The sequence below is a fragment of the Bos taurus genome, chromosome X (genome assembly GCF_002263795.3).
Source record: "Bos taurus isolate L1 Dominette 01449 registration number 42190680 breed Hereford chromosome X, ARS-UCD2.0, whole genome shotgun sequence".
Taxonomy (NCBI): Eukaryota; Metazoa; Chordata; class Mammalia; order Artiodactyla; family Bovidae; genus Bos; species Bos taurus.
In genome coordinates, this window is record NC_037357.1 from 64,046,016 (window position 1) to 64,072,713 (window position 26,698).

Genomic DNA, 26,698 nt, shown 5'->3' on the forward strand with positions numbered 1-26,698 from the left:
AGCTTTAATTAGTTATTAATTAAAAATATAAAGAGTAATAGAATAAGGATAGCTCAGTAGGAAAATTCAGTGTAGAAAAGAGGCTGAGTAGCTTGGTTTACGCAGGAGACCAATAAAACTTCAAGACAAGAAGCTTGCACCACTCACGTAGGCCGCAGGCATCCTTCTGTTCTCCCGAAGGAGAGGAGACACTGAGGCCTCCCCAGTCGGATCTTAGAAGCCCAGGCATAATTAGTAAGCATGGTGGGTTCCGCGCTCCAGATGGAGACTCAGCCAGAGTGAGAGAGAGACATGGGGAGACCAGTATTTCGAGAAACTGATCCCAATTCTTTATTTTCAAGAGTCTGTTTTTATACACTGAGATGTTATACAAAAGTCACGTGGGGACAGCAGTCCTGACTTTTATTAAAGTCAGGTGCTTCACACAAATGTATACAGAGGTCTTAGGAGTGTTACATCATCTTCTGGCCAGGGGGGCCTGCTGACAATTTATGACCCTCTTCTTGTGACAGTGGTCAGTCAACCAGAACACTTTTTTCTCCAAGGGTGATTATTCTTAAAACAGACGCCACCCAAATAAAGTTACATTCCTATACGGTGAGGGTGTAGTGGGTTTTAGTTAAGGAAAGAATTTACTTAGCCTAAGGTCTAACGTGATTAATATCAAAGGTTAATACTTATTTCTTCTATATATTCATTAATGTGTGTAAGGGCAGGGGATATGGAGACTTAGCAACAAACATTGGCTCAACAAATGAAAAACCCTTCACCAATACAATTTCTAATCAGCCCATTATACTTATACTAATAGTTTTCTAACTTTTCTAAGGAACCTGTTTTTAGAAGGTTTAAAGCATCTCATGCCTCTCACAGTAGGGAGGCTGTGAGTGATCACATGTGGCGGGACAAGCCTGTCAGGCAGGCTAGAGAACCTTCAGAGGAGTTTGTAGGTTAAAACACTCTTATCACACCCAGGAATTTTGATTAACTGGAGCTCTAGCTTAACTCCTTCTCCGAAAGAGGTGGTGGGGGACAGCCCCCCGTAAAGTCAGGGGTGTAGATGAGCACAAAGTAGTAAAGTAGGCAGGGTCTGGTTATGGGGGTAGATGCTCGAGGATTTCCAGGGGGACTCCTGAGGCTCGATCCCGCCTTTGCGTATGTCAAGCCTCCTTTCTCATGACCTTTGTCACGGGCAGAATACCTCACTCTGGCCCGCAACAAAGGACAACACATTCTTTAGCATTTATAAAAAGAATGATGAGATGATAAAGTCAAAGTGATCTTCTCGTTCCATGTATCAGCAATTTTAAGTGAATACATACTTATTATTGATAAGTTGTAAATGATATAGGGGTTTATTTTTTTTCATTCCTAAAGTTCAGAACACTGAGATCTTTATTTTTTCAGTGAATTGCTTTGAACAAGCTTGCTTTGACCTTTCAAACTTACTAGTGAATAGTTTCTTGCTTGGCTTAAATGTTTCAGTTACCTAGTGCTTTTCCTAGCATGGTCTGCAACAGGGAAAATCATTAGACTGCATGTCAAGCTCCACTTGCTGTTGTGAGATTCAGTCAACAAATGCCAGGAAGGGGCATCCACAGGCCTTTGGAATTGAAACATGTCGACATGCCACATAAAGGTGAAGTGATAGATCTGGGTGACTTTTTATCATCTTTTCATCTGTTCTTGAACTGGTCTCAGACAAAATACATTTATGCTCTGATTACTATGATTAAGACTGGTATCAAGATGACCTGCTTTGTAGCTGTCTGACCAGGAAAACACATTCTATTCAATCTGTAGCTCATAAAATAACTTTCCATAAAAATAAAAGAATGAATGCCTTTATACTTGATTTGTCTCTTATATCTTTAAGATCTAATTCCCCTTCTATAAGGAGTAAAGTAAAATTTTGACTAAAATCTGTGAAAGGTAGACTTGCTACATTTAAAACAAGATTCCTTTTGTATCAGTTCAGTACAGTTCAGTCACTCAGTCATGTCTGACTCTTTGCAACTCCATGAATTACACCACATTAGGCCTCCTTGTTCATCAGCAACTCTCGGAGTTCACTCAAACTTGTGTCCATCGAGTCGGTGATGCCATCCAGCCATCTCATCCTCTATCATCCCCTTCTCCTCATGCCCCCAAGCCCTCCCAGCATCAGGGGCTTTTCCAATGAGTCAACACTTCGCATGAGGTAGCCAAATTATTGGAGTTTCAGCTTCAGCATCAGTCCTGCCAATGAACACCCAGGACTGGTCTCCTTTAGGATGGACTGGTTGGATCTCCTTGCAGTCTAAGGGACTCTCAAGAGTCTTCTCCAACACCACAGTTCAAAAGCATCAATTCTTCGACGTTCAGCTTTCTTCACAATCCAACTCTCATATCCATAAATGACCACTGGAAAAACCATAGCCTTGACTAGATGGAACTTTGTTGGCAAAGTAATGTCTCTGCTTTTTAATATGTTATCTAGTTGGTCACTTCAAGGCTGTATATTGTCACCCTGTTTATTTAACTTATATGCAGAGTACATCATGAGAAACGCTGGACTGGAAGAAGCACTAGCTGGAATCAAGATTGCTGGGAGAAATATCAATAACCTAAGATATGCAGATGACACCACCCTTATGGCAGAAAGTGAAGAGGAACTAAAAACCTCCTGATGAAAGTGAAAGTGTAGAGTGAAAAAGTTGGCTTAAAGCTCAAGATTCAGAAAACGAAGATCATGGCATCCGGTCCCATCACTTCATGGGAAATAGATGGGGAAACAGTAGAAACAGTGTCAGACTTTATTTTTGGGCTCCAAAATCACTGCAGATGGTGACTGCAGCCATGAAATTAAAAGACTCTTACTCTTTGGAAGGAAAGTTATGACCAATCTAGAGAGCATATTCAAAAACAGAGACATTTCTTTGCCAACAAAGGTCCGTCTAGGCATGGCTATGGTTTTTCCTGTGGTCATGTAGGGATGTGAGAGTTGGATTGTGAAGAAGGCTGAGCGCCGAAGAATTGATGGTTTTGAACTGTGGTGTTGGAGAAGACTCTTGAGAGTCCCTTGGACTGCAAGGAGATCCAACTAGTCCATTCTGAAGGAGATCAGCCCTGGAATTTCTTTGGAAGGAATGATGGTAAAGCTGAAACTCCAGTACTTAGGCCATGCGAAGAGCTAACTCATTGGAAAAGCCTCTGATGCTGGGAGGGATTGGGGGCAGGAGGAGAAGGGGACAACAGAGGATGAGGTGGCTGGATGGCATCACTGACTGGATGGACGTGAGTCTGAGTGAATTCCGGGAGTTGGCAATGGACAGGGAGGCTTGGCGTGCTGCAATTCATGGGGTCGCAAAGAGTCGGACACGACTGTGCAACTGAAGTGAAATGAACTGAGGTTGCTCACAACTTTCCTTCCAAGGAGTAACTTTTAATTTCATGGCCACAATCACCATCTGCAGTGATTTTGGAGCCCCCCCCCCCAAAATAAAGTCTAACACTGTTTCCACTATTTCCCCATCTATTTCCCATGAAGTGATGGAACCAGATGCCATTTGTATAGATTTTTGAAATTAGCTTTCATCTAAAGTGCCTTAAATTGACTATTCACTTTTCTAATAATGTTTTAGAAATCAATCACTTTTTATTTTAAAATATTATTCATGTGACATAATGTAGTAGGAAATATAATCAAATGGTTGTTTTTTCTGTCCATTCAGTAAATGTTTACAATCTAGAAAAACAAGTTGAAGGGTATGAGTGGTGTGCTGATTTAGGAGAAGAGATTGGGAGGTTCTCCTTGCTAAGTAGTAGATATTCAACACCATAGCAGCAGTTAATGATATGGTAAAATCCATGGAGAAGATCACATAGAAAATGAAATAAATCTTTTCATGTGTTTGTTAGACATATTTATGTCTTCTGTGGAGAAATGTCTGTTTAGTTCTTTGGCCCATTTTTTGATTGGGTCATTTATTTTTCTGGAATTGAGCTGTAGGAGTTGCTTGTGTATTTTTGAGATTAGTTGTTTGTCAGTTGCTTCATTTGCTATTATTTCCTCCCATTCTGAAGGCTGTCTTTTCACCTTGCTTATAGTTTCCTTTGTTGTGCAGAAGCTTTTAAGTTTAACTAGGTCCCATTTGTTTAGTTTTGCTTTTATTTCCAATATTCTGGGAGGTGGGTCATAGAAGATCCTGCTGTGATTTATGTCAGAGAGTGTTTTGCCTATGTTCTCCTCTAGGAGTTTTATAGTTTCTGGTCTTACATTTAGATCTTTAATCCATTTTGAGTTTATTTTTGTGTATGGTGTTAGAAAGTGTTCTAGTTTCATTCTTTTACAAGTGGTTGACCAGTTTTCCTAGCACCACTTGTAGGTACCATTTCACGCCAGTCAGAATGGCTGTGATCCAAAAGTCTACAAACAATAAATGCTGGAGAGGGTGTGGAGAAAAGGGAACACTTTTACACTGTTGGTGGGAATGCAAACTAGTACAGCCACTATGGAGAACAGTGTGGAGATTCCTTAAAAAACTGGAAATAGAACTGCCTTATGACCCAGCAATCCCACTGCTGGCCATACACACTGAGGAAATCAGAATTGAAAGAGACACGTGTACCCCAATGTTCATTGCAGCACTGTTTATAATAGCCAGGACATGGAAGCAATCTAGATGTCCATCAGCAGATGAATGGATAATAAAGCTGTGGTACATATACACAATGGAGTATTACTCAGCCATTAAAAAGAATACATTTGAATCAGTTCTAATGAGGTGGATGAAACTGGAGCCTATTATACAGAGTGAAGTAAGCCAGAAAGAAAAACACCAATACAGTATACTAACCCGTGTATATGGAATTTAGAAAGATGGTAACAATAACCCTGTATACGAGACAGCAAAAGAGACACAGATGTATAGAACAGTCTTTTGGACTCTGTGGGAGAGGGAGAGGGTGGGATGATTTGGGAGAATGGCATTGAAACATGTATAATATCATATATGAAACGAGTCGCCAGTCCAGGTTTGATGCACGATATTGGATGCTTGGGGCTGGTGCACTGGGATGACCCAGAGGGATGGTATGGGGAGGGAGGAGGGAGGAGGGTTCAGGATGGGGAACACATGTATACCTGTGGCAGATTCATGTTGATACATGGCAAAACCAATACAATATTGTAAAGTTAAAAAAAATTTTTAAAAAATAATCACAAACATACAAAAAAAAAATGAAAATGAAATAAAATGAGAAGATCCATCCAGATGAAATTAATATAAAGAATAATACACACAAATAGAAGTAATTACTGGACTTTGATGGTCACTGAAATGCATGAATTCAGAGAACATTTTCTCTTATGTTTGGATTTCCCATCACTTTTCCAATTGTGTGGCTTTCAGCTAGTGTATTTATCTTTATGGACACAATTGTGAGCACACTGTTCTTTTTGGTAATTATAAATTATTATAAAAATTAAAAATAAATATGGATTCAAAGAATAACTTTTTAAAAAGGACACTTTTATATTAAGTGTCTCAACCACCCAGGAACTGGTTTTGAAAACATGGACGGGGAGCTGGCTTTGAAAAAAGAGAGGTGAGCTGTGGGACTCAGGTAAGTCTCTATTCTTCTGTTTCTTTGTCTGTAAAATGGGGATATAATGGCATCTATCCTTTAGATGTCAAAAGTGTAGTACAAATAAATTCATGTAAAATACTTAGCATGTACTAAGCACTACATCAATAGTCTTTCCAAATGCCTTATTTTAACTCTATTCTATTAGAAGTATCATTGAAGAATTTCAGTAATAGCGTTTTATTCTTTTACCATACTTGCTGTGGCTTTCACACTTTTTTTGCTGCAGTGCTCCCTTGTTATTCCTGTTCATCCTCTTCATTCTTTTAATGTATTATTTCTTGCCTAGTTTGATTTGCCAATGGCACTTTTATCTTCAGGGACTGCTGCTTCCTTTCTAGTCTACCTTTTTCTTCATCCCCTTGCTACTATCTCTAGGCTCTCATCTGCTTTCACTCAAATCTGCATTCTTTTAGGACTTACAACCTCTGAGGCATGTTTAGTGTTTGACAGATTCTTGTTCAGCAGCTAAAGCCCTTCAGAGGAAAAGTAACATATAAATGAGGTGAGACTGGGACATTACTTTAGTGATGTGACTAGATTTTTTTTTTCAATACACATGCTAGAACTTATATTTTCAAGTAAGTGTTGTTATAGTCAAAGTAGTCACTGTGGGAATTCATTTATTTGTCTATAAGTATATAATTTTTATTAATAATATGGGTCTCAGGCAGTAAGTGTATTGTGATTTGGAAAGTTTATTGTGTTGCCGAATTCAGAGGCAGCCTTTCAACCTTCACACTCCATCAACTGCCTCATGGTTCCACTTCCCAAATTCTCCATCACAGTGGCTAGTCATTATAATCACCCTCTCACATTTAAGCTCAACTGTATTCCTCCTTGCTACATATTACATACTTGGAAAAAATCCCAACTCCAGTTAAATTTAACTTTCTGCAACCTCAAATAGAACCTTAATGTTCTTCAAGAATCATATTACATTTCCCAAGTCCATTCATTCTCCCACTCTCATAAATTGCTATTTCATATTTCTACTCTCCTTAAACTTTGAAAATTTCCTCCTCCCATTGTTACATTCACCTGAAAGAAAATGGAAAATAGAAAACTCCCATAATCCATGCCACTGCATGGACCCAACTACATACTACAGAACTGTTCCTGTTTGCACATGTTCTTATCTAACACCAACTCTTCTACTTGTCCACTAGATCCCATCCCCAGTCACCTACTCAAGGACATCACCCTGCAATTCATGCCTCTTTTTCCTGTATCACCCAGTTTCTACTTTCTACTGTATCATTGCCATTAGCATTTAAGAAACACTGTTATTTCTCTCATTCGTAAAATGAGAGATCTTATTCTATGTCTCCCTCTAGCAACTGCTCCACTCATTTTAATTCTCTATAGCAAATCACCTCCTAAATAGAAACTGTCCACACTGCCATTCTCTGTTGAGCCCATTGCAGTCAGGCTTTTGTCACCATTGTTCCACAAAAAGTTCTTTCAGGATCACCAATGGTCTTCACATTGATAAATCCAACGTTCAATTCTCAGTTCCAACCTTATCTGACTTATTAGCAGTAATGGGTATAGTTGATCACTCTCTCTTGCTTGGCTTCCAGGACCTCACACTCTTCCAATCATTGACCTCTTTTTATGTCCTTTACCAATTTCTCTCATTATCCCAACTTCTAGAGAGCTTGAGGTCAATCCTTGGTCTTAGTCACTCCTGCATCTATTGAACCTTGAGGCACTTTTTGGTAATCTCATCCATTATTTAAATAGTTTTTGTATGTTGATGTATATAAAATCATCTAATCAGACTTCTCCCTTTTCAGACCTACACATACAACTGTTTACCCACTGTGTCTATTAGGGTGTCTAATAGGCTTCACACCCTTCAGTTCAGTTCAGTCGCTCAGTCGTGTCCAACTTTTTGCGACCCCATGAATCACAGCACGCCAGGCCTCCTTGTCCATCACCAACTCCTGGAGTTCACCCAAACTCATGTGCATAGAGTCGGTGATGCCATCCAGCCATCTCATCCTCTGCCGTCCCCTTCTCCTCCTGCCCCCAATCCCTGCCAGAATCAGGGTCTTTTCCAATGAGTCAACTCTTCGCATGAGGTGGCCAAATTATTGGAGTTTCAGCTTCAGCATCATTCCTTCCAAAGAACACGCAGGACTGATCTCCTTTAGGATGAACTGGTTGGATCTCCTTGCAGTTCAAGGGACTCTCAAGAGTCTTCTCCAACACCACAGTTCTAAAGGATCAATTCTTCAGTGCTCAGCTTTCTTCACAGTCCAACTCTCACATCCATACATGACCACTGGAAAAACCATAGCCTTGACAAGATGGACCTTTGTTGGCGAAGTAATATCTTGGCTTTTCAATATGCTATCTAGGTTGGTCATAACTTTCCTTCCAAGGAGTAAGCGTCTTTTAATTTTATGGCTGCAATAATCATCTGTAGTCATTTTGGAGCCCAAAAAAATAAAGTCTGACACTGTTTCCACTGTTTCCCCATCTACTTCCCATGGAGTGATGCGACCAGATGCCATGATCTTCGTTTTCTGAATCTTGAGCTTTAAGCCAACTTTTTCACTCTCCTCTTTCACTTTCATCAAGAGGCTTTTTAGTTCCTCTTCACTTTCTGCCATAAGGGTGGTGTCATCTGCATATCTGAGGTTATTGATATTTCTCCTGGCAATCTTGATTCCAGCTTGTGCTTTTTCCAGCCCAGCATTTCTCATGATGTACTGTGCATATAAGTTAACAGACCCCAAATCAAATTCCTGTTATCATCCCTCAAACCTGTTCTCACATTTTCCCCTTATCTTAATAAAGAACAACTCCATCTTTCCAATTGTCCAAGCTAAAGGTCTGTCATCCTTATTCTTCTCTTTTCCCCATGCTGCTGCTGCTAAGTCACTTCACTCATGTCTGACTCTGTGCGACCCCATAGACAGAAGCCTACCAGGCTCCCCTGTCCATGGGATTCTCTAGGCAAGAACACTGGAGTGGGTTGCCACTTCCTTCTCCAATGCACGAAAGTGAAAAGTGAAAGTGAAATTGCTCAGTCATGTCCAACTCTTTGCTACCCCATGGACTGCAGCCTACCAGGCTCCTCCACCCATGGAATTTTCCAGGCAAGAGTACTGGAGTGGGGTGCCATTGCCTTCTCTACCTTTCCCCATGTCCCACATCTTATTTATTTACAAGTCCTGTCAAAAGTACTTTCAAAATATATCTGGAATGCAAACATTTCTCACCATCTCTACTGCCACTGTCCTGGTCCAAATTATTACTGTATTTTTCTGGATTACTACAATGCTGGTCCAAACTATTACTGTTTTTCTGGATTACTACAATAGTCTTTCCCTGCTTCCACTTTTGCTCACCTCCTTGCAGTGTCTAGTTGCAAAACAGCAACCAGAGCAATCCTGTTAAATACAAGTCAGATCACCTAACTTGTTATCTCAAACACTGTAATTTCTCAGAGTTAAATTCAAATCTGTTACAATGACCCATAAGGCCTTACTATATATGATTGCCGTTTTACCCTCTGAATTCATTTCCAGCCCCTTGCTCACTTCAGGTCAGCCACAGGGGTCTCATTTCTGAAACCTTCCAGTCATTTTTCCTCCTTCAGAGCCTCTTCACTTGCTGGTCTCTCTACTCGTAATATTCTTCTCACAGACAATCACGTGACTCACTCCCTCACTTTATTCAAGTCTTTCAATGCTGTTTTCTCTTGTACTTTTTCTGAATTATTATTTATCACCATTTCACATATATTTTACTTATGTTGTTAAAAGTCTGTCCCCTCCTCCAAATCATAATGTAAGTTCATGAGGCAAAAATTTTGGTTGATTTGTTCATTGTGTCTACAGGACCTAGAATGGGGCTGAGCACATAAAACATGCTCAATGCATTACGTTGCATAAACAGTTTCTGGCTTAAAGGCCCTCAGCAGACAACCATTCACATTCTGTAATATGGCATACTTATCTGGGGATTCTAGGAGCAATAATGCTGATTTTAAACAACAAACAAATAACTTGGAAGTAAGGTAAACAAAATAACAAAATGGAATTCCAAAGGGAATGAGATTGCAAAGATGAGAAGTTGAGGAACAAAGGGAAGAATAAGGCAGTGAGAGATGAACAGCATGAGCCCTTTGACGGGGGTGCCCCTAATGCCATCATCACACCCCTAAGGCCCCGAGGTCCGTCGTGTATTTTCTAAATGTCCACCTGCACTGAAGTGAATGTGGTCCAGTTTGACAGTTGAGTGGGACCAGGAATGCACTGATTAAGTTAGAAGATGTCTTAGAACATATCACAGCATCCACTTGGATATGAGGATTTCCTACTATTAGTTGCATTGGGATACAGACTCTCCTACCATGCAATGTAGTAGTTGTGAAGAAACCACTGAAAGAGTTACAGAGGATACAGACGTTCTCTTATGATACCATTGTACAGTTAGTGGAGAAATCGCACCACTTTGGATTTTTCTTTAAATTCAAAGCCTTGAAAGCCTATTAAAGTCTCCATTTGCAGGAAGAATAATAATTAGGAACCCATATGGATATCACCAAGTACAAATCTGATGATGAAGGAGGTGGCATTTGATTGATGTGTGAGTACAGGCTCAACAACAGTCTGTCTTCTGCCAGCTGATGGTGAGTACAGCAAGCTTGTTCTGTATGACTCAATTTTGGCCTCACACTACTAGATTCCTTCAGTGCCTAACACCTCATCTTCTGTCTCTGGGTGAGTGGTAGCAATCCTCAAGAATCTTAGATTCTGGGCAAAATGTCCAACATCATTGCAGTGGAAAGTAGGGAGGTAGGGGACCAAAAACCCTGTTCACCTGATGAGACTAATAAACTCATTCGAGCCAGGTATCGTGGATACAGCAATGAATGATATACAACCCCTGCACTCAAAAGCTCAAACTCTCATGGGGATTGGATTGGGGATATATAATCATATAAATAAGCCATAATATAATGTGTTAGGCTTCCCTGGTGGCTCAGATAATAAAGAATCCATCTACAATGCGGGAGACCCGGGTTCAGTCCTTGGGTTGGAAAGATCCCCTGGAGAGGGGAATGGCAACCCACTCCAGTATTCTTGCCTGGGAAATCTCATGGACAGAGGAGACTGGTGGGCTACTGTCCATGGGGTTACAAAGAGTTGGGACATGACTGAGCAACTAATACATAACATGTTTAGTGCATTGTAAAAGTAAAAGATGCTGTAAAAGAATATCAAGGAAGGAAATCTAGACTGAGTGGGATCAGATAAATCTTTCAGGAGGTGATGCCTGAACCAAGGCCCAAAGAATAAGTAGGAAAATACTATAATAGGAGAAGGAGCATTTTTGGCAGAGAAGATTATGAGCGAAGGAATGAAGGTGAATCATGGCATGGTGTGTTCTGAGGAACTATAAACCATTCATGGTTGCTGGCTAATGAAGTTTGAGTTAGTCAGTAGTGGGTCATGAAGCTGGAGAAGCAAGGGAGAGCCAGATCTTGGAGGCCCTCTGTCCCAGCTTAAGGACTTTCCCTTGTAAAAATGGGTGCAGGAGAACAGGGGGCAGTGGATATGAGCATGGAAATAACATAGTCAGCATTTCAGAAACTTTCCCTCACCAGAGAATGTAGGCTGCATTGAAAATGGCAAGATTGGAGACAGGAAAAAGAGCAGGGAAATAGTGATTGTAACTCAGGAGAAATGATGATATTTAAACTAGGAAGATGAGAATGAGGATGGAGAGAAGAGCTGAAGAAACACGCCAAAGCTAAAATAAGTAGGTCTTAAATGTTTACCAGGGGGAAAGGGAGGAGGGATAAATTGGGACATTGAAATTGACTTTTACACACTACAATATATAGGGTTGGGCAAAAGGTTCCAGAAAAACCCGAATGAACTTTTTGGCCAGCCCAATAAAATACCTACTGTCTAGCACAGGGAACTCTACTCAATACTCTGTAATGACCTATATGTGGGAAAGAATCTTAAAAAAGAGTGGATATGTGTATATGTATCACTAATTCACTTTGCTGTACAGTAGAAACTAGTACAATGTTGTTAATCAACTATACTCCAATAAATTTTTTTTACATTAGTAGGTCACCAATGACTGACTGGATGTTGGGATGAGGAAAAAAGGAAGAAGCAAGGATAATTTCTAGCTTGGATATCTGCATGAAAGGGGGTATCATACTTTCAAACAGGAAGTAAAGGAAGAGGAGCCACTTATGAGAGAAGGTACTGAGAATTACTGGACTGGCATTAGTGGCTTGCCACCTCTTAATTTGTTAGAGCAGCTGACTTTAGGGGTCAATGGAAGCTGAAAGTTGAATGTAAAGCTAAATTGCAAAAGCCAAAGAGGGGCTATGTATTAAAAGATGGAGCACAGTTCTAGGAATCAAAGACCAGAGATGTGAACCCAATAGATGGCATGTGAGGAGAGGTACATAAAATTGCACTCTGACTTATAAGGCATGAAGTTAAACTGGCTGAGGTTAAAGCACCAGGAACAGAATAGTCAGTGATATGTGCTTTGAAACTTCTTTGTAAGCATGTTTTCAGCTATATGGAACAGAAAATCCTACCCCAAACGGTGTAAATTGTGAAGACAATGTCTTAACTCACAGAACAAGAAGTGTCAAGGTTGAGTGGCTCCAGGGTTTTGTTTTGCCTTATCTTCAGTGTTTCAAAGAAAAATTCAACGACAAGTTTCATCCCATCTTTGTGCTCTGCCATCCTCAAAGTGTCAGTTTTCTACTCATTTATTCTTCTCACTATCATAAGATGAATATTATAGTTGCAGCCATAACATCTAGACGTAACCATGACCAGTGGAAGCAGAGACCATATGTTCTTGAGGCTATCTTTCTAAAGTAAGGAAACTATTTCCAGAAAGCCCCAATGAAACATCCTCTCATATCTCATTGATGAGAATCGAGTAATATATCCATACCTCAAACACTGACAAGGAAAAGGAATTTATTATGATTGATTCAGACTAATAATGATTCATGACCTCAGCAGGTGATATGATGGTGGAGATGGTTTCATGGATGTATACATATGTCAAAACATAATAAATTGCACCCCTTAAATATGCACATTTATAAAAAATATATAAATATTTTGATTATTCTTCAATAAAAAGTTTTTGGAAAATATTTCCATTGTCAAAAATTGTAGAAATAGCATACAATGTTTGAGATTTTTCTAACCTCGGAGGCTGGAAATGCACACTCATAGATTAGAAGTTTAGAGAAGACTTGAGTATATAAACCTACTTCAGTTCAGTTCAGTTCAGTTCAGCCACTCAGTCATGTTCGACTCTTTGCAACCCCATGGACTACAGCACGCCAGGCCTCTCTATCCATCACCAACTCCTGGAGTTTACTCAGAGTCATGTCCATTCAGTCGGTGCTGCTATCCAACTATCTCATCCTTTGTCATCCCCTTTTCCTCCCACCTTCAACCTTTCCCAACATCAGGGTCTTTTCAAATGAGTCAGTTTTTTGCATCAGGTGGCCAAAGTATTGGAGTTTCAGCTTCAAAATCAGTCCTTCCAATGCATATTCGGGACTGATCTCCTTTAGAATGGACTGGATCTCCTTGCAGTCCAAGGGACTCTCAAGAGTCTTCTCCAACACCACAGTTCGAAAACATCGCTTCTTCAGTGCTCAGCTTTCTTTATACTCCAACTCTCACATCTATACATGACTACTGGAAAAACCATAGCTTTGACTAGACAGACCTTTGTTGGTAAAGTAATGTCTCTGCTTTTTAATATGCTGTCTAGGTTGGTCATACCTTTTCTTCCAAGGAGCAAGTGTCTTTTCATTACATGGCTACAGCCACCATCTGCAGTGATTTTGGAGCTCCCAAAAATAAAGTCACTGTTTCCATTGTTTCCCCATCTATTTCCCATGAAGTGATGGGACCAGATGCCATGATCTTAGTTTTCTGAATCTTGAGCTTTAAGCCAACTTTTTCACTCTCCTCTTTCACTTTCATCAAGAGGCTCTTTTGTTTTTCACTTTCTGCCATAAGGGTGGTGTTATCTGCATATCTGAGGTTATTGATATTTCTCCTGACAATCTTGATTCCAGCTTGTGCTTCTTCCAGCCCAGCATTTCTCATGATGTACTCTGCATATAAGTTAAATAAGCAGGGTGACAATATACAGCCTTGACGTACTCCTTTTCCTATTTGGAACCAGTCTGTTGTTCCATGTCCAGTTCTAACTGTTGCTTCCTCACCTTCATACAGATTTCTCAAGAGGCAGGTCAGGTGGTCTGCTATTCCCATCTCTTTCAGAATTTTCCACAGTTTGTTGTGATCCACACAGTCAAAGGCTTTGGCATAGTCAATAAAGCAGAAGTAGATATTTTTCTGGAACTCTCTGGAGTTTTTGATAATCCAGCAGATGTTGGCAATTTGATCTCTGGTTCCTCTGCCTTTTCTAAAACCAGCTTGAACATCTGGAAGTTCACGGTTCACGTATTGTTGAAGTCTGGCTTGGAGAATTTTGAGTATTACTTTGCTAGCGTGTGAGATGAGTGCAATTGTGTGGTAGTTTGAGCATTCTTTGGCACTGCCTTTCTTTGGGATTGGAATGAAAACTGACCTTTTCCAGTCTGGTGGCTACTGCTGAGTTTTCCAAATTTGCTGGCATATTGAGTGAAGCACTTTCATGGCATCATCTTTTAGATTTGAAATAGGTCAACTGGAATTCCATCACCTCCACTAGCTTTGTTCATAGTGAAACTTCCTAAGGCCCACTTGTTCACATTCCAGGATGTCTGGCTCTAGATGAGTGATCACACCATCATGATTATCTGGGTCATGAAGATCTTTTTTGTGTTGTTCTACTGTGTGTCCTTGCTACCTCTTAATATCTTCTGCTTCTGTTAAGTCCACACCATTTCTTTCCTTTATTGTGCCCATTTTTGCATGAAATGTTCCCTTGGTGTCTCTGATTTTCTTGAAGAGATCTCTAGTCTTTCCCATTCTATTGTTTCCCATTCTACTGGGAAATAGAAATCTCCTTCACCCAACTTTTCTCAAAGTTCTGTCACAATAATATCCTTCCACTGTGTAACAGTTAATATCCCATAGACATTTTGGAAAAAGCTGCCCTGATAATGGTTCTCAAAATGTGGCTCACACACCAGCAGCATCAGCCTCACCTGCAGACTTGTTGCTGCTGCTAAGTCGCTTCAGTCATGTTCGACTCTGTGCGACCCCATAGATGGCAGCCCACTAGGCTCCTCTGTCCCTGGGATTCTCCAGGCAAGAACACTGGGGTGGGTTGCCATTTCTTTCTCCAATGCATGAAAGTGAAAAGTGAAAGTGAAGTCGCTCAGTCGTGCCCAAATCTTAGCGACCCCATGGACTGCAGCCTACCAGGCTCCTCCATCCATGGGATTTTCCAGGCCTGAGTACTGGAGTAGGTTGCCATTGCCTTCTCCGGCAGACTTGTTAGAAATGCAAATTACCAGGCTCTACTTCAAGCCTACTAAATCAGAACTGTGAGGGTGGAGCCCACGAATCTGCATTGTAACAAGTGCTTCAGGTGATTCTGAAGGACACTAAAGTTTGAGAAACCCTCTTTTAGAATGTGACTGATCTCTTGTATTTCTGATAAACTCTGTAAACAATGATAGTATATTTGGAATGAATAAATAAATAGATCCTTTTGTTGCTGTTGCTTAATTGCCCAGTCATGTCTGACTCTTTGGGACTTCATGCACTGTAACCTGCCAGGCTCCTCTGTCCGTGGGATTCTCCAGGCAAGAATATTGGAGTGGGTTGCCATTTCCTTCTCCAGGAGATCTTCCTAACCCAGGGATCAAACCCAGGTCTCCTGCAAATCTTCTGCATTGGAAGGCAGATTCTCTACCACTGAACCACCTGGGAAGCCAAAAAAATCCTACCAAGAAAATATTTCTGTTTCATACCCAGCAGGACGACTATAATTAAAAAGACACAAGAGCAGGTGTTGGTGGGGATGTGAAAATTTGGATTCCTCATATGTTAATGGTGGGAACGCAAAATAATGCAGATTGGAAAAGTTTGGCAGTTCCTTATAACTTTAAACTTAGAGTTGGTAAGATGCTGTTCCTATGGATAGATCCAAGAGTACTGAAAATACAGTCACTAAAAAATTTGTTCACAAATGCTCATATCAACATTATTCATAATATCCATTGGTCAAAACAACCCAAAAGTCCATCAATACTAATGAACATATAAAACTGTTAGATCCATGCAATGGAATATCATTTGGCCACAAAAAGGAATGAAGCTCTGATATGTGCTACAATGTGGCTTGACTTTGAAAAGATGCTAAATGAAAGAAGCCAGTCATAAAACCCCAATATTATATGATTCCATTTATATGAAATGTCCAGAATAGGTAAATATGTAGACACAAAAGGTATATTAGCAGTTGTGAGGCACTGAAAAGAAGGGGATATTATTGAGTGACTGCTAGTGGGACAAGGTTTGTTTTGAGGGTGATGTAATTGTTCTAAAAATTACATAATGGTGATGAATGTACAACTCTGTAAATATACTGAAACCACTGAATTAAACACCATAAAAGGGCAAATTTTATTGTATGCAAATTATATCTCAAAGATAACATTAAAAATGTAATTTCAGCTACCTTTGCTCTTAAGTTCAAATTGTTTCTCTGCACTGTGTTTTGCAATATCTGGATAACATGCTGATGATAGTTATCTGTAGTGAATTTTCAAAAATGAAACCATATGAAATGTCTGTGTTGCTTAATGCTCTGTTGAGATCTGAAATTTGATTCTTCTACTTCCTCAAGTGAATTTCCCCCTTTTTTAGTTGCCAGGGTGTGTGTATGTGTGTGTGTGTGTGTGTATAAAACATGATGAAAAAATTTTAAAAACGTAAATAAATAATATGGTTGGGTTGCTATTTCCTTCTCCAGGAGATGCTCCCAACCCACAAATTGAACCCATATCTACTATGTCTCCTGCATTGGCAGGTGGATTCTTTACCACTGAGCCACCAGGGAAGCCCTTAGTTTGTGGTAATTTGTTACAACAGCCACAGGAAACTAATGCACTGTCTTTTTGATTTTGTGAACTTATGCTTTGGCTCAATAAGTCATAGCCTGTGTGCCCTAAACTTCTAGGAGCCAGCAAAATTACAGCAAGTAATTCTCATATCCTGATATGAAGCAAGCCTGGTATTAGATCATTTACATTTATCTTGAATATACATCTAGTATTATTTTTTCAAATATGTCCATCTATGGTATTTAATAGTATATTAACTCATATTATTAAAGTCATAGTAGCTTTCTGTCATTATATAATACCTCAAACAATGGCTATTGAAAGTAATAATATTATGTAAGTTTACAAATACATTTTTAATTTAAATTTATTGTTGTAAAATGAACATATAAAACTTACAATTTAAATCATTTTAAAATACATAATTCAGTGGCATTAAGTGCATTCATAATGTAGTATAACCATCATTACTATCTAGTTCCAGCAGTTGTTATCATCCCAAAAGTAAGCCCCATACCCATTAAGCAGTAACTCCATAATATACCCTCCCTACAGCTCCTAAAAATCCCCAATATGCATTCTGTCTCTAAGGATTTGCTTATTCTGGATATTTAATTTAAATAGAATTATACAATATGTGTCATTTTGTTTTCAGTTTATTTTAATTAGTATGTTTTCAAAGTTCATCCATATTGCAGTACAAATCACCACCTCATTCCTTTTCATGGATGAATAATATTCCATTGTATGGACTTACCACGTTTATTTATCCATTCATTCACTGATGCATGTTTGGGTTGAGTCCATGTTTTGAGTAGTGAATTTGAATAGTGTTGCTATGAACATAGGTATACATGTCTTTGACTATCTGCCTTCAATTCTTTGGGGTATTTATCTAGGAATAGAGTTGCTGATTTCTATGGATTCCCTTCTTGGATCACAGCTTTTTCAAGGTGAAGGAGCTTGTGAAACTCAATGAAGCTGCCAGCTGTGCTGTGCAGAGCCACCCAAGTTGGACAGGACATAGTGAAGAGCTCTGACAAAATGTGGTTACTGGAGGAGGAATGGAAACCCACTGCAGTATTCTTCCCTGGAGGATCCCATGAACAGTATAAATGGCATAAAGATATGACAGCAGAAGATGAGCCCTCAAGTTTGAAAGGTGTCCAATATGCTTCTGGGGAAGAGCGGAGGGCAATTACTAATATTAATAGCATCAGTAAGAATTAAGTGGCTGTATCAAAGCAGGAACAATGCTCAGCTGTGGATATGTCTGATGGTGAAAGTAAACTCCAGTGGAACCTGGAATGTTAGGTTCATGAATCAAGGTAAATTGGATGTGGTCAAGAGGAGATGGCAAGAGTGAACATCAACACTTTAGGAATCAGTGAACTAAAATGGATGGAAATGGGTAAATTTAATTCAGATGACCATTAGATCTATGACTGTGGGCAAGAATCCCTTAGAAGAAATGGTATAGCCCTCATAGTCAACAAGAGTCCGAAATGAAGTACTTGGGTGAAATCTCAAAAACACAATGATCTCAGCTTGTATCCAAGGCAAATCATTCAATATCACAGTAACCCAAGTCTATGCCCCAACAGCTGATGTTGAAGAAGCTGAAGTTGACCAGTTCTATGAAGACCTAAAACACTTTTTAGAACTATCACAAAAGATGTCCTTTTCATCATAGGGTATTGGAAAGCAAAAGTAGGACGTCAAGAGATACCCAGAATAACAGGCAAGTTTGGCCTTGGAGTACAAAATGAAGCAGAGTAAAGGCTAACAGAGTTTTTTCAAGAGAACACACTGGTCATAGCAAACATCATCTCCCAATAACCCAAGAGATGACTCTATACATGGAAATCACCAGATGGTCAGCACAGAAATCAGGCTGATTATGTTCTTTGCAGGCGAAAATGGAGAAGCTCTCTAACAGTCATCAGAAACAAGACCTGGAGCTGATTGTGGCTAAGATCATGAACTCCTTGTTGCAAAATTCAGGCTTAAATTGAAGAATATAGGGAAAACCAGTAGGCCATCAGATATGACCTAAATCAAATCCCTTATGACTATACAGTGGAGGTGATGAATAGATTCAAGGGATTAGATCTGGTAGACACAGTGCCTGAAGAACTGTGGATGGAAGTTTGTAACATTATACAGGAGGCAGTAGCCAAAACCATTCCAAAGAAAAAGAAATGCAAGAAGGCAAAGCTGTTGCCTGAGGAGGCTTTATAAATAGCTGAGAAAAGAAGAAAAGTGAAAGGCAAGGGAGAAAGGGAAAGATACACCCAACTGAATGCAGAGTTCCAGAGAATAGCAAGGAGAGATAAAAAGAAAAGTCTTCTTAAATGAACAATGAAAAGAAATAGAGGAAAACAATAGAATAAGAAAGACTAGAAATCTTTTCAAGAAAACTGGAGATATCAAGGGAACATTTCATACAAGGATGGGCACAATAAAGAACAGAAACAGTAAGGACCTAGCAGAAGCAGAAGAGACTACGAAGAGGTGGCAAGTATACAAAGAACTATACAAAATAGGTCTTAATGACCCAGATAACCACAATGGTGTGCTCACTCACCTAGAGCCAGACATCCTGGAGTATGACATCAAGTGAGGCTTAGGGAGCATTACTATGAACAAAGTGAAGAAGACAGAATTAACAGTTGAGCTATTTTGAATCCTAAAAGATGATGCTATGAAAGTTCTGCACTCAGTATGCCAGCAAATTTGGAAAACTCAGCAGTGGCCACACTGGAAAAGGTCAGTTTTCATTCTAATCCCAAAGAAAGGCAATGCCAGAATGGTCAAACCACCGCTCAATTGTACTCATTTCACATGCTTGCAAAGTAATGCTCAAAATTCTCCAAGAGATGGGAGTACTGGAATACCTTATCTGTTTCCTGAGAAACCTGTATATGGGTCAAGAAGCAACAGTTAGAACTGAACATGGAACAACTGATTGTTTCAAAATTGAGAAAAGAATAGGACAAGATTGTATATTGTCACCCTGCTTATTTAACTTATATTCAGAGTCCATCATGCTAAATGCCAGGCTGGATGAACCACAAGTTGGAATCAAGATTGCCAGGAGAAATATCAGCATCATCAGATATGCAGATGATACCACTCTAATGGAAGAAAGTGAAGGGAAACTAAAGAGCCTCTTGATGAGGGTGAAAGATGAGAGTGAAAAAGCTGGCTTGAAACTCAACATTAAAAATACTAAATCATGGTATCTAGTCCCATCACTTCATGTCAAATAGAAGGAGAAAAACTGCAAGCAAGAATGGATTTTATTTTCTTGGGCTCCAAATTCACTGTGGACAGTGACTGCAGCCATGAAATTAAGATGCTTGCTCAATGGAAGGAAATCTATGACAAACCTAGACAGTGTGTTAAAAAGCAGAGACGTCACTTAGCTGACAAAAATCCATATAGTCAAAGCTATGGCTTTTCTAATAGTCATGTACAGATGTGAGAGTTGGTCCATAAAGAAGGCTGAGCATTGAAAAACTGATGCTTTTGAATTGTGGTGCTGGAGAAGACTCTTGAGAGTCCCTTGGACTGCAAGGAGGTCAAACCAGTCAATCCTAAAGGAAACCAACCATGAATATTCATTGGAAGGACTGATGCTGAAGCTGAAGCTGCAGTACTTCAGCCACCTGATGCAAAGAGCTGACACATAGAAAAGACCCTGATGCTGGGAAAGATTGAAGGCAAAAGGATAAGAGGGAAGCAGAGGATGAGATGGTAGATTGTATCACCACCTTAATGCACATGAATTTGAGCAATTTCTGGGAGATAATGGAAGACAGAGGAGCTTGGCCTGCTACAGTTCATGGGGTCACAGAACGCTGGACACGACTTAGTGACTGAACAGCAACAACAATGTTACTTCTATACTTAACTTGAGAAACTGTAAAAACTGTTTTATACAGTGCCTGAACCATTTTACATTCCCACTAGCAACATACCAAAGTCAATTTCTCCACATCCTAGTCAACACTTATTGCTTTTGTGTGTGGGTGTCCTTCACATGAAAAAGAAATAAAACACATGGGGTACAAAATTAATATATAGTAGCCATCATAATCAGTGTGAACTGACATCTCACTGTATTTTGATTTGTATTTTCCTCATGATTAGTGATGCTGAGCATCTTTTCATGTGCTTATTGGAAATCTGCATATTTTATTTAGAGAAATATCTATTCAGGTCCCATGCCCAAATTTCCATTGGGTTGTTTTCTTTTTAGTTGTTGAAATATAGGAGATGTAGAAACAGTGTCAGACTTTATTTTTTGGGGCTCCAAAATCACTGCAGATGGTGACTGCAGCCATGAAATTAAAAGACACTTACTCCTTGGATGGAAAGTTATGTCCAACCTAGATAGCATATTCAAAAGCAGAGACATTACTTTGCCAACAAAGGTCCGTCTAGTCAAGGCTATGGTTTTTCCTGTGGTCATGTATGGATGTGAGAGTTGAACTGTGAAGAAGGCTGAGCGCCGAAGAATTGATGCTTTTGAACTGTGGTGTTGGAGAAGACTCTTGAGAGTCCCTTGGACTGCAAGGAGATCCAACTAGTCCATTCTGAAGGAGATCAGCCCTGGGATTTCTTTTGGAAGGAATGATGCTAAAGCTGAAACTCCAGTACTTTGGCCACCTCATGCGAAGAGTTGACTCATTGGAAAAGACTCTGATGCTGGGAGGGATTGGGGGCAGGAGGAGAAGGGGATGACAGAGGATGAGATAGCTGGATGGCATCACTGACTCGATAGACGTGAGTCTGGGTGAACTCTGGGAGTTGGTGATGGACAGGGAGGCCTGGCGTGCTGCGATTCATGGGGTCGCAAAGAGTCAGACACGACTGAGCAACTGAACTGAACTGATATATAATCTGGATGCTAGACTCTAATAGATCTGTGATTTGTAACTATTTTCTCCCATTCCATTGATTGCCTTTTCACTATCTTGATACTGTTCTTTGATGCAGAAAAGTTTAATTTTGATGAAGTCCGTTTTCTTTTTTTTCTTTTGCTGATTGTGCTTCTGGGGTCATATCTAAGAAATCATTGCCAAGCCCACGGTTACAAAGTCTTACCACTCTGCTTTTCTTCTAAAAGCTGTATAGTTCTTGTTCTTATATTTAGTTTTTTATCCATTTAGAGTTAATTTTAGATCTAGTGTGAAATAGGTATAACTTCTGTCTTTTGCATGTGGATATCCCATTGTCCCATATTTATATGTTTGATGTTATAAAGGGATCCTTAAAGAAAGAATATGCTCAGTAATATTCACTGTAGTATTCTTCATAGTAGCAAAAAAAACTAAAACACCAAACATGTTCAACAATAGATCAGTAAAATCAATTGAGATAGACCCTTATGATGTAATATTATGTAGAAAAATAGTACTGTGTATATGTATTTATTGTAGTAAAAAGTTGCTCATAAAATATCATTAAGTTAAAATTTTGATTAAAATTCAGTGACTGCATACATGGGCTTCTCTGTTGGCTCAGTGGTAAAGAATCTGCCTGCCAATGCAGGAGACTCTGGATCAATCCCTGCAATTGGGAAGAGACCCAAGAGAAGGAAATGGCAAACCAGGCCAGTATTCTTGCCTGGAAAATCCCATGGATAGAACAGCTTGGTAGGCTACGGTCCATGGGGTCACAAACTCTGTGTGTGTGTGTGTGTGTGTGTGTGTGTGTGTGTGTGTGTATACACACATATATTTGTATATGCATAGAAAAAATTTTATGAGATGTACACCAAAGAGCTAACTGTGGCTATCTCATTCCCTGGAGAAGGGAAAGGCTACCCACTCCAGTATTCTGGCCTGGAGAATTCCATGGACTGTATAGTCGGACACGACTGAGCGAATTTCACTTTCACTTCTGGAAGTATTTTCTTATTTTTGTTTAGATTTACTCTCTAAATTTTCTATAGAAGTAAAAATTATTGCTTTTGCAATTTTTCATAAAGCTTCATCTTACCAGTGATGAGTAGTCTCCATTTTCTAAAAGATCAGAAATGAATGATTGTTCTAGTCTGTCTAAGCCTCTAGTACCAACCCGTTCTAGCCTGCATTAGCTGACTTGCCTGTCCTTGGCATCTTGCCTATCTGAGCTCTAATTTCCTTCTGATACTTCTCATTAAAGCAAGCTACACTTTCAAGTCAAGTCATTCTACCATGCAGCTCTTGTCTATTGGATTTATCCACTGCAAAAATAAAGGTGTGAGTATGGGACATGACTGTTACAGTTCATCTCCCAGCCTAGATTAGCCCTCATGTCTATTTTAAGTCTGTGGTTTAGTTGGTCAGATTAGCCTTTATTCTGAGCACACCTTAAAAAACTGCAATTGTGACTACCAACTAGTGGAGGTGCTGCAGAAATTTGCATATGCTGAGGGGAGAACAGAAACTGAGCAATCAGTGGCTCTCCAAGATCTTTGTTTCTGGTTAAGACCCATGTATGGTATCCAACATATGTAGTAGTACCAGTTCCTCTCTAAACTAGAAAATTTCTTTTCTTATTTTTATGAGTGTTGATTTTCACATTTTATTGCTCGGTTTGCTCACCCTTAAATAGTTCTGCTCAAATCTTTGAGTATACCATGCTGATCTGCAACCAACAGTTAGATATTTTTCTCCTTTTTATTTAATGGATTCCAGGAGGCCTGATCTCTTGCCAATGTTTTCTTTGTGATTTCATCCAATGACTATCAGGCAGACAAAGTCAATTTTTCAGAATCAATTTCTTTCTCTTTCTCGCACCCTCCCTTCCTTCCTCCACCCCTGTTTTCTCTCAAAATGCTTTTATCAATAGCATGGGCTTAGAAATTGAACATACTATGTAATTTTTCTTTATTAGAAGAGATTTGTTTCTCTGTAATGATATATCTGCTATTTGAATCCATTGTTGAGATTAAATTCAATCAAAATAATCATCAGTTTGTATCTATTCAGCCTCTTTTCCATTTTTTTTTCCTTCTGATTTGCCTCAGAGTTCTTCTTCCTGTTTATTCACACCTGTCAGAATCTTAGTCACATTACTAATTCCTTTTCAGCTTAAGCTCTCTTCAGCCAGTATCCAGATAAATCACTTGGAGTAAGCAAGATCATCTTTGATATCTGATTCTAATTGAACTCCAACTTTGTGTACAGCTTAAACTCTTCATTCAAAGGGCTTCATACTCCCAGAAATCCACAAACTTCAGGGAGTTTTAGCTTAAGAATCATTTTTCAGTGTTTTCTGGTCTTTGTTCTCTCTCCTATGCCTGTTTGACAAACATAGACATAATATCTGTGTTCCTTGGACATTTCACTCTGAGACCTGTATTTCTTTTTTCCCTTAGAAAATAGTTGAATTCTTTTTTGTTGAGTTCCAGGGTGTTTGGTACATGTGGGTTCTAATAAATCATAAATAGGAAAGCTGACTCTCCTGTATAAGAAATAAGATATTTTTTCATTGTTGTTGTTGTTATTTAGTCAATCAGTTGTGTCCAAGTCTTTGTGACCCATGGACTGTAGCCTGCCAGGCTCCTCCATCCATGAGACTTCCCAGGCAAGAATACTGGAGTGGGTTGCAATTTCCTCCTCCAGGAGATCTTCCCAACCTAAGGATCAAACCTGCATCTCCTGCATTGGTAGGTGGATTTTTTTTTTACCACTGAGCCACCAGTGAAGCCCTATATGCCTGTGAAAAAAACACCCAGGGCATTTCTCCATTAGCTTTATTAGATTTAAGAGGAGAATTTTTTTTCTATGGTCTGAGTCCTGTAGACTTAGTGGAGCTATCTTGCCAGCATATTTACACCATATAATTCAGGTGATGGCTTGATGAGATCCTGACTAGAGAGATTCTAACACATAACACTCTTTCAGTCATCATCATAGAAGATCACACCCTTCTTCTTGAAACAATGTTCCCTTGATTTCTATGACATCACCCTCGTTCAGCTTTCTTCCTTTTATCTGGCTATTCCACTGGCATCTTTGTTGGTTACTCCATTTTTCACCAAACTTTAAATCTTGGAGTTCCTCAGGGTGTGGCCTTTTCTGCTTAGTTGATTTCATTCATTTGCAGGGTTTTAGTTATATACCAGTGACACCATCCTAGAATTTCATACTGAACCCAAAACCTGTCTACTATAGGTATCTGATAGGTACCAAAAATTCATCAGGACAAAAGGTATATTGAAGATTTATATTACCTTCCCCAAACTTCTGTTCTTCCTTTGGTACTTGGCATTTCAGTTAAAGACACCACTATCCACTCAGTTACTCAACTCAGAAAACCAGGAGTCAACTTCAAACTCATCATCTTTCTTCTGCCAACAGTTAATCACTATGTCCTTATTGATTCTACCTCTGACATCTCCCTCAAATCTGTCCACTTCTCTCCATCTCCATTGCTAGGACTCTATGACAAGACAACAGGTATCACTGGCCCTAGGTCTAGCCTTGTCGAGCTCTCTGATCCATTTTGCACACTGTCCATCTAGTGACCTTTTAAACACATTAAAGAGGTTGTATTATTCTTGAACAAGAAAACCGCTCAGTGATTTCCTGTGACTCTTAGGATAAAGCCCAAGAGCCCTCACTCACTCTCCTTGAGCTATTCTGGCCTTCTTTTACATTCTCCAACATGCCAAGTGCCTTATCAAATCAGATCCTTGGCACATGCTGTTCTATTTGGAATATCCTACAACATCCTCTCCCTCTACTCCCAGTTTAACCTTCAAATGAATTAATGAAGGAATGCATTCTACTAGAACTGATACTATGCGAACTATGAATGGTGGTAGTTAGGAAATTCTTTGGTTCACGTAATGGCAAACACATCAAACAGAAAAATATACAAGCACTATAGGAAGTTCTTCCTGTTAGACCTGCCTTAGTATGAATTAATATAATCAAACTTGGTTTGTTTTTCTTGTTGATAAAGCAATAATCTCTTCTATACAAAGAAATGAATAACTTTAAGAAGATGTTTCTGCAGCATCCACACTGTTACAGCAAAAACGTTGCATGAAAAATGGAAATTTTACTGTGTCATCATGCAGATGTAAATATAGATTTTTGACTGAATGTTTCCATTTTCATCTAAATATTTGTGGTTGTCTAAGGCAGAGACATTATTTTGCCAACAAAGATCCATCTAGTCAAGGCTATGGTTTTTCCAGTAGTCATGTATGGATGTGATAGTTGGACTGTGAAGAAAGCTGAGCGCCGAAGAATTGATGCTTTGGAACTGTGGTGTTGGAGAAGACTCTTTAGAGTCCCTTGGACTGCAAGGAGATCCAACCAGTCCATTCTAAAGGAGATCAGTCTTGGGTGTTCTTTGGAAGGACTGATGCTAAAGCTGAAACTCCAGTACTTTGGCCACCTCATGCGAAGAGTTGACTCATTGGAAAAGAATCTGATGCTGGGAGGGATTGGGGGCAGGAGGAGAAGGGGATGACAGAGGATGAGATGGCTGGATGGCATCACTGACTTGATGGACATGAGTTTGGGTGAACTCTGGGAGTTGGTGATAGACAGGGAGGCCTGGCGTGCTGCAGTTCATGGGGTCGCAAAGAGTTGGACATGACTTAGCAATTGAACTGAACTGAACTGATATACATTATCTGCTTTATTAAACCATCCACTTATTTTCAGAAATATTTAAAATATGGTACTTAAATTATCAAACTAGATTCCTGTGGATCTAAGCCCTCTGTGAGGCCAAAGATGAAATAATTATTTTTTTAAATTTAATTTTATTTTTAAACTTTACATAATTGTATTAGTTTTGCCAAATATCAAAATGAATCCACCACAGGTATACATGTGTTCCCCATCCTGAACCCTCCTCCCTCCTCCCTCCCCATACCATCCCTCTGGGTCGTCCCAGTGCACTAGCCCCAAGCATCCATTATCGTGCATTGAACCTGGACTGGCATCTTGTTTCATACATGATATTTTACATGTTTCAGTGCCATTCTCCCAAATTCAGATG

The 26,698-nt window shown here is 39.5% G+C and overlaps 1 long non-coding RNA gene across 1 annotated transcript in view; it reads right to left on the reverse strand.

Moving 5' to 3' along the window:
* Nucleotides 1-26,698, reverse strand: part of LOC132344290 (uncharacterized) — a 114,333-nt gene that overhangs the window by 18,475 nt on the left and 69,160 nt on the right. The window lies entirely within an intron of this gene.